Below are 11,039 nucleotides of genomic sequence, written 5' to 3' on the forward strand. Positions count from 1 at the left end.
ATTCTTGTTGGTGTCAAGAAGTTGCATACAACGTATAGGAGAAATAGGATAGGCTTGTATAGACTTGGTAGCCTGCTATCTCTGCAAATAGGAAATCCCCCTAAAGTGGCAGTTACCCCGTAAGTGGCCTTCCCTGGGGCTCTCAGTGATGGAGTAGCTGGTGTTACCTGCTGCGTGAATGGATCAGCTGCCACTTGAAAAATCAAGGGATGAGCCCCTGTAGCTTAATGACCCTCTCCGTGCAACTGCTGGGGACACAGCTCTCCTTTTCTTCCTTGTTAGACTATGATGGCAAATGAAATATTTTTTTACTGAAACTATTTAGTCCATCACTCATTCTGTCATTGAGCCAATCAGTTCTTCCCTAATTAAGCAGGTATCAAGCACCTGCTGTGTATAGGCACGGTGCCATGGATGAAAGCTACAGAAACAGAGAGCTGGGTCTGTTTTCATAGAGCCTGTCTTGTGAGGAGACAAACATATAATCCTCAAGGCAGGAATTAAGTTCTACAATAGCACAAATTAGAGAGTTTAATGATTTTGCCAAAGGTGATTGCTTAGGATATTCTTCCAAGTTTCATGAAAGAATAGGTTTTAGATGTCTGGTGGTTTTGTCATTGCTCATTGCTGGGAATGCATGAAAGAAGAAGAAAAATACAGTCAGTAATTGTTCAAAAATAACTTCAAACATTCAATTTGCTTAGTAAAGATCGCCATCTAGGTCAAGAGACTTGCAAGTCTAGAATATGTAATTTTATTTTGCCTGAGTGTATAGGAGCATATCACAAACATTTCAGAATACTCCCAGGATCATTGGTTATTCTCAAGGAGAACAAAACAAAGAGCGGGCAGAACAGCACATCTGCCCTTCCATTCCAATTCATGCTCTGCCACCGCCATACTGACCATTCAAATGTGTCTCCTTTCTAATCTGCCATTCCTTTTAGCACCTTACCTCGCATTTTTTTTTAAATTTTTTTTTCAACGTTTATTTATTTTGGGGACAGAGAGAGACAGAGCATGAACGGGGAAGGGGCAGAGAGAGAGGGAGACACAGAATCGGAAACAGGCTCCAGGCTCTGAGCCATCAGCCCAGAGCCTGACGCGGGGCTCGAACTCCCGGACCATGAGATCGTGACCTGGCTGAAGTCGGACGCTTAACCAACTGCGCCAGCCAGGCGCCCCTTACCTCGCATTTTAACCTTGACTCATTCTGTTTCAAGCCCCACAAAACTCTATAGAGCAGCACTTCTTAATTTACTATACCATTAATGTGGACACTTATAGATCTTGTGAAGTGCATATTCAGGGTGGAGCTTGAGATTCTTCATTTCAAGCAAATTCCTAGGTAGTACTGATCTCAGCTCAAGTGGCAAATAATATATACCTGCTTTATGTTCATCTTACTGATCATCTATAAAGAAACCACTTTTATTTATCTATGCTTACTTTTATTTAAAGATGATTAAAATTGTGAAAATGATACATATTCTTCAGGCTTCTGGTGGAAGATGTTTTTTTTTTCTTAATTTTAGACACAGAGAGGGGGTGAGGGGAGAAGGGCAGAAGGAGACAGAGAATCTTAAGCAGGGTCTGCACTCAGCTCAGAGCCTGATGCGGGGCTGAATCCCATCACCCTAGGATCAAGACTTGAGCTGAAATCAAGAGCTTCTTGAAGACCCCATGGGGGATATTTTATGTTTTTTATTGTTATTTTTACTATAATTTTTTTGTCAAATTGGCTAACACACAGTGTGTACAGCGTGTTCTTGGTTTTGGGGGTAGATTTCCGTAGTTCATCGTTTGCATACAACACCCAGTGCTAATCTCAGGAAGTGCCCCCCACTCAATGTCCATAACCCATTTTCCTCTCTTTCCCACCTCCTCCACTCACCCTTAGTTTTTTCTCTGTATTTGTCTCCTATGGTTTGTCTCCCTCTCTGAAACTATTTTTTCCACTTCCCTTCTCCCATGGTCTTCTGTTAAATTTCTCAAGTTCCACATATGAGTGAAAACATATGATATCTGTTCTTCTCTGACTGACTTATTTCACTCAGCATAGTATCTTCCAGTTCCATCCATGTTGCTGCAAATGGCATGATTTCATTCTTTCTCATTGCCAAGTAGTATTCCATTGTATATATAAACTATATCTTCTTTATCCATTCCTCAGTTGATGGACATTTAGGCTCTTTCCATAATTTGGTTATTGTTAAAAGGGCTGCTATAAACATTGGGGTACAAGTGCCCCTACGAATCAGCACTCCTGTATCCTTTGGATAAATTCCTAATAGTGCTATTGCTGGGTCATAGGGTAGTTCTATTTTTAATTTTTTGAGGAACCTCCACACTGTCTTGCAGAGCGGCTGTACCAGTTTGCATTCCCACCAATAGTGCAAGAGGGTTCATATTTCTCCATATCCTTACCACATCTGTTGTTTCCTGAGTTGTTTATTTTAGCCACTCTGACTAGTGTGAGATGGTATCTCAGTGTGGTTTTGATTTGTACTTCCCTGATGATGAGTGATGTTGAGCATCTTTTCATGTGTCTGTTGGCCATCTGGATGTCTTCTTTGAAAAGTGTCTATTCATGTCTTCTGCCCATTTCTTTACTGGATTATTTGTTTTTTGGGTGTTGGTAAGTTCTTTATAGATTTTGGATATTAACCCTTTATCCAATATGTCATTTGCGAATGTATTTTCCCATCCCATCAGTTACCTTTTAGTTTTGTTGATTGTTTCCTTTGCAGCGCAGAAGATTTTTATCTTCATGAGATCCCAATAGTTCATTTTTGCTTTTAATTTTTTTGCCTTTGGAGATGTGTCCAGCAAGAAATTGCTGCAGCTGAGGTAAAAGAGGTTGTTACCCACTTTCTCCTCTAGGGTTTTGGTTGTTTCCTGTCTCACATTTAGGTCTTTCATCCATTTTGAGTTTATTTCTGTGTATGGTGTAAGAAAGTGGTCTAGTTTAACTCTTCTGCATATTGCTCTCCAGTTTTCCCAGCACCACTTGATGAAGAGACTGTCTTTTTTTCCATTGGATACTCTTTCCTGCTTTGTCAAAGATTACTTGGCCATACATTTGTGGATCCAATTCTGGGGTCTCTATTCTATTCCATTGGTCTGTGTGCCTATTTTTGTGCTAATACTGTACTGTCCTGATGATTACAGATTTGTAGAAGAGGCTAAAGTATGGGATTGTGATGCCTCACACTTTAGTGTTCTTCAATATTGCTTTGGCTGTTCAGGGTCTTTTGTGGTTCCATGCAAATTTAAGGATTGTTTGTTCTAGCTTTGAGAAGAATGTTGGTGCAATTTTGACTGGGATTGCACTGAATGTATAGATTGCTTTGGGTAGTATTGACATTTTAACATTATTTATTCTTCAATCCATGAGCATGGAATGTTTTTTTCATTTCTTTGCATCTTCTTCAATTTCCTTCATAAGCTTTCTATAGTTTTCAGCATACAGATTTTTTTCCACCTTTGGTTAGGTTTAGTCCTAGGTATTTTATGGTTCTTGATGTTATTATTGTAAATGGGATCAGTTTCTTGATTTCTCTTTCTGTTGCTTCATTATTGGTGTACAAAAATGCAATCAATTTCTCTACATTGATTTTGTACCCTGTGACTTTGCTGAATTCATGTATCGTTTCTAGCAGTCTTTTGGTAGAGTCTTTCAGGTTTTCCATGTAGAGGATCATGTCATCTGCGAAAAGTGAAAGTTTGACTTCTTCTTTGCCAATTTTGATGCCTTTTATTTTATTTTCTTGTCTGATTACTAGGACTTCCAACACTATGTTAAATAACAGTAGTGAGAGTGGACATCCCTGTTGTGTTCCTGGTCTCAGGGGGAAAGCTCTCAGTGTTTCCCCACTGAGAATGATATTATCTGTGGGCTTTTCATATATGGCTTTTATGATGTTTAGGTATGTTTCTTCTATCCCGACTTTCTTGAGGATTTTTATTAAGAAAGGATGCTTTTTTGTCAAATGCTTTTTCTGCCTCTATTGACAGGATCATATAGTTCTTATACTTTCTTTAATTAATGTGATGTATCACATTGATTGATTTGTGAATATTGAACCAGCCCTGCCTGCAGCCCAGGAATGAATCCCACGTGATCGTCATGAATAATTCTTTTTATATGCTGTTGAATTCGATTTGCTAGTATCTTGTTGAGAATTTTTGCATCCACATTCATCAAGGACATTGGCCTGAAATTCTCCTATTTTGTGGAATCTTTGTCTGGCTTGGGAATCAAGGTAATGCTGGCTACAAAGAATGAGTCCAGATGTTTTACTTCTGTTTCTATTTTTTGGAACAGCTTGAGAATGATAGATATTAACTCTGCTTTAAATGTCTGGTAGAATTCCCCTAGGAAGCCATCTGGACCAGGACTCTTATTTATTGGGATATTTTTGATAACTGTTTCAATTTCTTCACTAGCTATGGGTCTGTTCAAATTCTCTATTTCTTCCCACTCGAGTTTTGGTAGCGTGTGGGTGTCTAGGAATTTGCCTATTTCTTTCAGGTTGTCCAGTTTGTTGGCATATAATTTTTCATAGTATTTTCTGATAATTGTTTGTATTTCTGAGGTACTGGTTGTGATAAATCTATTTTAATTTGTGATTTTATCGATTTGAGTCCTCTCTCTTCTTTTTGAGAAGTTTGGCTAGGGGTTTATTGATTTTGTTTATTTTTTCAAAAAACTAAATTAAACTCTTAATTTCATTGATCTGTTCTATTGTTTTTTGTTTGTTTTTGGATTCTATATTGTTTATTTCTGCTCTGATCTTTATTATTTCTTTTTTTCAACACTTATTTATTTTTGAGAGAGAGATAGAGCATGAGCTGGACAGGGACAGAGAGAGAGGGAGACACAGAATCTGAAGCAGACTCCAGGCTTTGAGCTGTCAGCACAGAGCCCAATGTGGGGCTCGAACTCACATACTGTGAGATTATGACCTGAGCCCAAGTCAGATGCTTAACCGACTGAGCCACTCAGGCATCCCTGATCTTTATTATTTCTCTTCTTCTGCTGGCTTTGGGGTTTCTTTGTTGTTCTGCTTCTAGTTCCTTTAGGTTTACTGTTAGATTTTGTCTTTGGGATTTTTCTTGTTTCTTGAGATAGGCCTGGATTGCAGTGTATTTCCTCTTTGGACTGTCTTTGCTGCAGAAGGGTAGACCACATAATTATGATATAATGTACTTCTTAATTTCTTGATATAGCCTGTAATTTAAAATATAGTTTGTCTGATATAAGTATGGCTACTTCAGCTTTCTTTTGACTTCCAGTAGCATGATAGATGGTTCTCCATCCCCTCGCCTTCAATCTGAAGTTGTCCGCAGGTCTAAAATGAGTCTCTTGGGGCGCCTGGGTGGCTCAGTCGGTTAAGCCGCCAACTTCGGCTCAGGTCATGATCTCGCGATCCGTTAGTTCGGGCCCTGCATCGGGCTCTGTGCTGACAGCTCAGAGCCTGGAGCCTGTTTCAGATTCTGTGTCTCCCTCTCTCTGACCCTCCCCCGTTCATGCTCTGTCTCTCTCTGTCTCAAAAATAAATAAACTTTTAAAAAAATTAAAAAAATAAAATAAAATGAGTCTCTTGTAGACAGAAAATAGATGGGTCTTGTTTTTTTATCCATTCTGATACCCTATGTCTTTTCGTTGGTGCATTTAGTCCATTTACATTCAGTGTTATTATTGAAAGATATAGGTTTAGAGTCATTGTGATGTCTGTAGGTTTCATGCTTGTAGCGATGTCTCTGGTACTTTGTCTCACAGGATCCCCCTTAGGACCTCTTGTAGGGCTGGTTTAGTGGTGACGAATTCCTTCAGTTTTTGTTTGTTTGAGAAGACCTTAATCTCTCCTTCTATTCTGAATGACAGACTTTCTGGATAAAGGATTCTCGGCTGCATATTTTTCCTGTTCATCACATTGAAGATTTTCTGCCATTCCTTTCTGGCCTGCCAAGTTTCAGTAGATAGGTCTGCTACTAGTCTTATGTGTCTACCTTTGTAAGTTAGGGCCCATTTACCCCTGGCTGCTTTCAGAATTCTCTCTTTATCCTTGTATTTTGCCAGCTTCGCTATGATATGTTGTGCAGAAGATCAGTTCAAGTTATGTCTGAAGGGAGTTCTCTGTGCCTCCTCGATTTAAATGTCTCTTTCCTTCCCCAGATCAAGGAAATTCTCAGCTATTATTTGTTTGAGTACACCTTCAGTCCCTTTCTCTTTCTCTTCTTCTGGGACTCCTATGATATGGATATTGTTCCCTTTCATTGAATAGCTTAGTTCTCTGATTCTCCCCTGGTAGTCCAGAATTTTTTGATCTCTCTTTTTCTCAGCTTCATATTTTTCCATCATTTCATCTTCCATTTCACTTAATCTCCCCTCTGCCTCTTCAATTCTTGCTGTCACTGCCTCTAGCTTATTTTGCACTTCGTTTACACTATTTTTTAATTCATCATGACTAGTTTTTAGTTCCTTGATCTTGGCAGCAATAGATTCTCTGCTGTATTCTATGCTTTTTTCCAGCCCAGCGATTAATCTTATGACTATTATTCTAAATTCTGATTCAGATATATTGTTTATATCTGTTTTGATCAGTTTTAGCTGTCATTTCTTCCTGGAATTTCTTTTGAGGATAATTCTTCCGTTTCATTATTTTGGCTAGTTTTCTGTCCTTTATGTATTTTAAAAGTTTGTTACGTGGCCTGCACCTGCGAGTACTAATATATTAAAGAGGAGTCAAACATTGTCCAGAGCCTGGCCCTTCAGCAGGTGTTTTTTTTTTTTTTTTTTTTGGAGAGTGTTACTTGCTCTCTGTTGTTGTGACTTTGGTTACTTTATCCTTCTACTCTAGTGATGTTTTGGACCCTCCACCACATGTGCTTTGATTTGTTCTTTTAAATAGCCCTGGAAAGGAAAACAAACAAACACAAAACAAACAGAAAACAAAGAAACACACAAATAAACAAAAACGAACAAACAAAAAAACAGAAACACCAGCTACAAGTAAACAACAGGATGGAGCTTATGCTGATAGGAGAGGCCTTATCCCATACAAAGAGAGAAATGACAGGGACAGGGAAAAAGAAAATAAAAATTTACCAGACAGAGAAACTATACAGCTAATCCAGAGACAAAGGAAAATAAAGAAGAAGGTGGGGAAAAAAGAAAAGAAAAGAAAATTGACCAGACAGAGAAACTATGGTTTAATTCAGAGAGACAAAAGGGAAAATAAAGGAGGTGTAGAACATGTATAAAGAGAATAGATCGAATGTGTCTGTGTAAGCAACCCAACAACCAGAGTAACCAGACTAGAGGAGGGAAGAGAGAAGAAGGAGAAAAGGAAGGAAAAATATATAAAATATATTTATACATAAAATGAGAACCGTCCAAGAATTAAATCAGGCAATGCAACAGTGCAACAGGTCTAGAGGAGGGGCTGCCTTGTTCCTCAGCATCAATCCAGCTCCAGTAAATATGCAGTTACCAAGTGCAGAGGGGTGTGGTTTGGTGTGGGCAGGTCCCACCTCCTCTGAGGTCCCCAGTGTCTGATTGCTGAAGCCCCACCTTGGTGATGGGGAGAAACATGACGACACCCCAGTCTCTCCTCCACGGACTGGGTATCCCAAACTATTCTGTTCAAGCTGTCCTCACTGTGCCACAGGCACAAATGAGGTGGTTTGTCCTGCTCTGCCAACTCCTGTGCCTCCCTGGTGCTTGATTGGGATTTAAACCCCAATGTCTTGAAGATTCCCGCTCTGTGCATCCAGGTTCTGGGAAAGAGCCACCCACCACCTCACAGTGCTGCTCCAGTGGTTTGTCCCTCTCCGCTGGCTCCCGTACCTCCCTGGTGCTTGGCTGGCACTTAGACCCAGATGTCGTTAAGGTTCCCACTCCATATGCCCTGGTCTCAGGGAAGTACCTCCTTTGAGTGGATATATACCTTCTTTCACCAGCACTCCAGGGAGGAAATTGCTTTTTCCCACTGTAGACTGCACATCTGAACTAGTTACCAAGAGAGGGACTGGGTCCTCTCATCCCCAGGTGTGAGAACAGGGCAGCCTATTCCAGTCTGGAGAAAGCACTGCAGTTAGAGATTGGATCTTTCTTTGTCCCAGTCCATGGTTTTCCTCTTGTCCAGATACAGTCCTACACTTCCCCAGCCTCTCTTTCTCTTCCCTTTGTCTCTCTGCTGAAGGGGATCCCTCCCATCCATTCCTACACCGCCCATTTTATCTCTCCCAGTTTGCAATCATGCACCTATGGCCCACGAGGTTGTTCACAAGTGCCCCTGGAGACATCTCTGATACTCTGCAGCCTGGATTCTTGGAATTCAAAGTCCTTTGGCCTCAACACTTCTGTGTTTGAGAGACAAGGGAACTTTGGGTCTCCCTATTTCTCTGCGATGTTGACTCTGTCAGATACATCGCATGGGGGATATTTTAAATGCATAATTGGCATGATATGAAAGCAGTGATTCTTCACTATCTTAAAAAACACTTGTGGGCAAAATACATAGAAACAAGAAGAGTCTCATGTATACAACTGGATGTTTTGAAACTGGAAGATACTAAACCTCCCATTTAAATGACCCTTTAGATACCACCATCCATAACAAAATAATACGTTGACATCTCAGTCTTCCTCTCCCTGTCAGGTTCAGTTCTGCTCCATTCTCCCACTGATCCTTAGCACCCAGCACAGTGTCTTACAAAGGATAAATACTCCATAGTCATTTTATCCATGAATTACAAAACAAACAAACAAACAAACAAAAACACTAACTGCCATCCTCACCTTTTTCTCTCCCTTCTTCAGTAGGTCACCGATTCCTTAATTAAGAGTTAGACTCTGGTACTACAGATATGTGATGGACAGTGTTTTGATCATAGAATCCTGGATTGAGAAAAGAACTAGAATATGGTGGAAAATACAGTGTGCTTCCAGGGATACCAGATTAACTATTTTCCTATCTTTATGTAGAAATGTCAATCTGATGGTCATGACAATATTGACTTTCTCTGGGAGCAGAGAGATGGTTGGGTACACTATATATTATAAACATTAAACTCTAAAACATTAAAATAGATTTTGTGAGGACACATTTGAATACTTTATCATTTGTCTAAATGCATGAATAAACATTGTATACACTTTACAGTGATAATCAGAAAATGGTGTAATTCACACATTCATTCAAGCAATAAATCTTATGGTAATATAATATGTGCATTATTTAATCACCTGAGCCTACACTGCTCATTTTAGACTGTGTAGACTGCTGCAGCATTTTTTGTTAACCAACTGATATAGTTTCTATAAAATCATAGAGGGCAGAAGTCCTGTTTGACACATCTGTGTCACTTACCCCTGCAACTGAAGCATTCATGTTCATCTTATATGTTGTTCATGAATGAATGAATGAGCTATTTACAGAAACATTGCAGGTTAGAAATTGTAACACAATGAAACTTTTAAATATACCTGCAGAATGGGTGTTGCTTTTAGAATACATAGTCCAAAGGAAAACATTTCTTTTTGTGCAGGTTCTAGTTGAACAGTTGTTAGATATATTTCTAAACAAAACATGCCAGTTATTCTTTCACTCATTAAGTGTCTTAATTAGAAACACATTAAAATTATATTTGGAACAAGTACAAATTGACCATATTTTACTAATTTTTTCCTGAACTATTTTGCAATTATGAACCTTAAATATTACATTCATATGTTTTGCTAGACTGTGGAAATACTGCTAGAATAACATGATAAATAATTAAATATTTTATCATTTTTTTCTATACTCAAATACAGTGAAAATGAAGCACATAGCACTTTGAATGAACTGGAAATCTATCCCAAATAATTATTTTTGATGAACTGTTATTCAATTAAGTTTTTTTATGGATGCCAGTTCTGGAATAGTAACAAAAATTTAGCTATGCATTTCTTTACCTAGACATTTTGATTGTACCATTTTACTTTAGAAAAAAATCTAAGTGAAGAACTATGTATTTCCAACAATATGATTTGCTGCATCGTTAATGCCCTCAAATTTAATTGTTCACCAAAACAGAACTAGATAAATAAAAATATTCCCATTCAATAGAATATTTATATTTATTAAAAAAATTGATCTCCATATGCTACCATAGAAGAATGCCCAAGGTATTTTGATGAAGGACATAAAAATGTATTTGGCATGGCATCATTTTGTTTCTCTAAAAAATGGTAATTAATAATCATATATAATTTTCCATTTGAAAAAGTAAAGAGCACTTTTATCTCTTTATATATAAAAAGGAATACTTCCCTTTTAGAATATATATTCCAACAGCAACATCAAACCTATAGGTAAATGTAGAAGCTTTGTTATATCAACTATATCAAGATGACTTTTGATAAATTCTCTGAATATTCTTTTTTCCTAAACTTGGTTGGATTGTTCAAGAAGAATTAGTAACTGAAGTATATATTTATAAACAGAAGTGCACATATTGTTTGTTCTAGATATCGTGAACAAATTTTCAAAATAAATGCAATCCGTCGAAGTGAATTTGTTCATACATGTAATAGGATTCATATGCCAACCTTTCTTTACTTCTGGGATTTCCGTCCATGTTTCCCTGTGGAGAGGAAAGCATAACATCATTAGCTTCTTCCCCTCTCTTCCTCCTCCCCTTTGCCACCTGCCTTAACTCCTTCCTTTTCGAAAGATGAGACACTTATTTGGCCACCGAGTTAAATAACAGAACCTGATATGCATAAATGGTTATTTCCTCTCTTTTGTCATAGGATACCTATGATCAGGGAGGGGTATATTAAATTCGGGGGTTTGGTATCAAGAAATAAACTAATCAGTAGATAATTGGCATTATTAGCAATAAAGGATATTTGGGTTTCACCTTCTGTACTCTTTTTGTCCTAGTTCTCCTTTAGTTCAAACTTGAGTTGGGAGAGATGGATGTTATTTATTGTTTCCCTAAGTCCATAACAATTATCGGATGGGATTCCAAATAATATTGAA

Source organism: Felis catus, chromosome B1, assembly GCF_018350175.1.
Source record: "Felis catus isolate Fca126 chromosome B1, F.catus_Fca126_mat1.0, whole genome shotgun sequence".
Classification (NCBI taxonomy): domain Eukaryota; kingdom Metazoa; phylum Chordata; class Mammalia; order Carnivora; family Felidae; genus Felis; species Felis catus.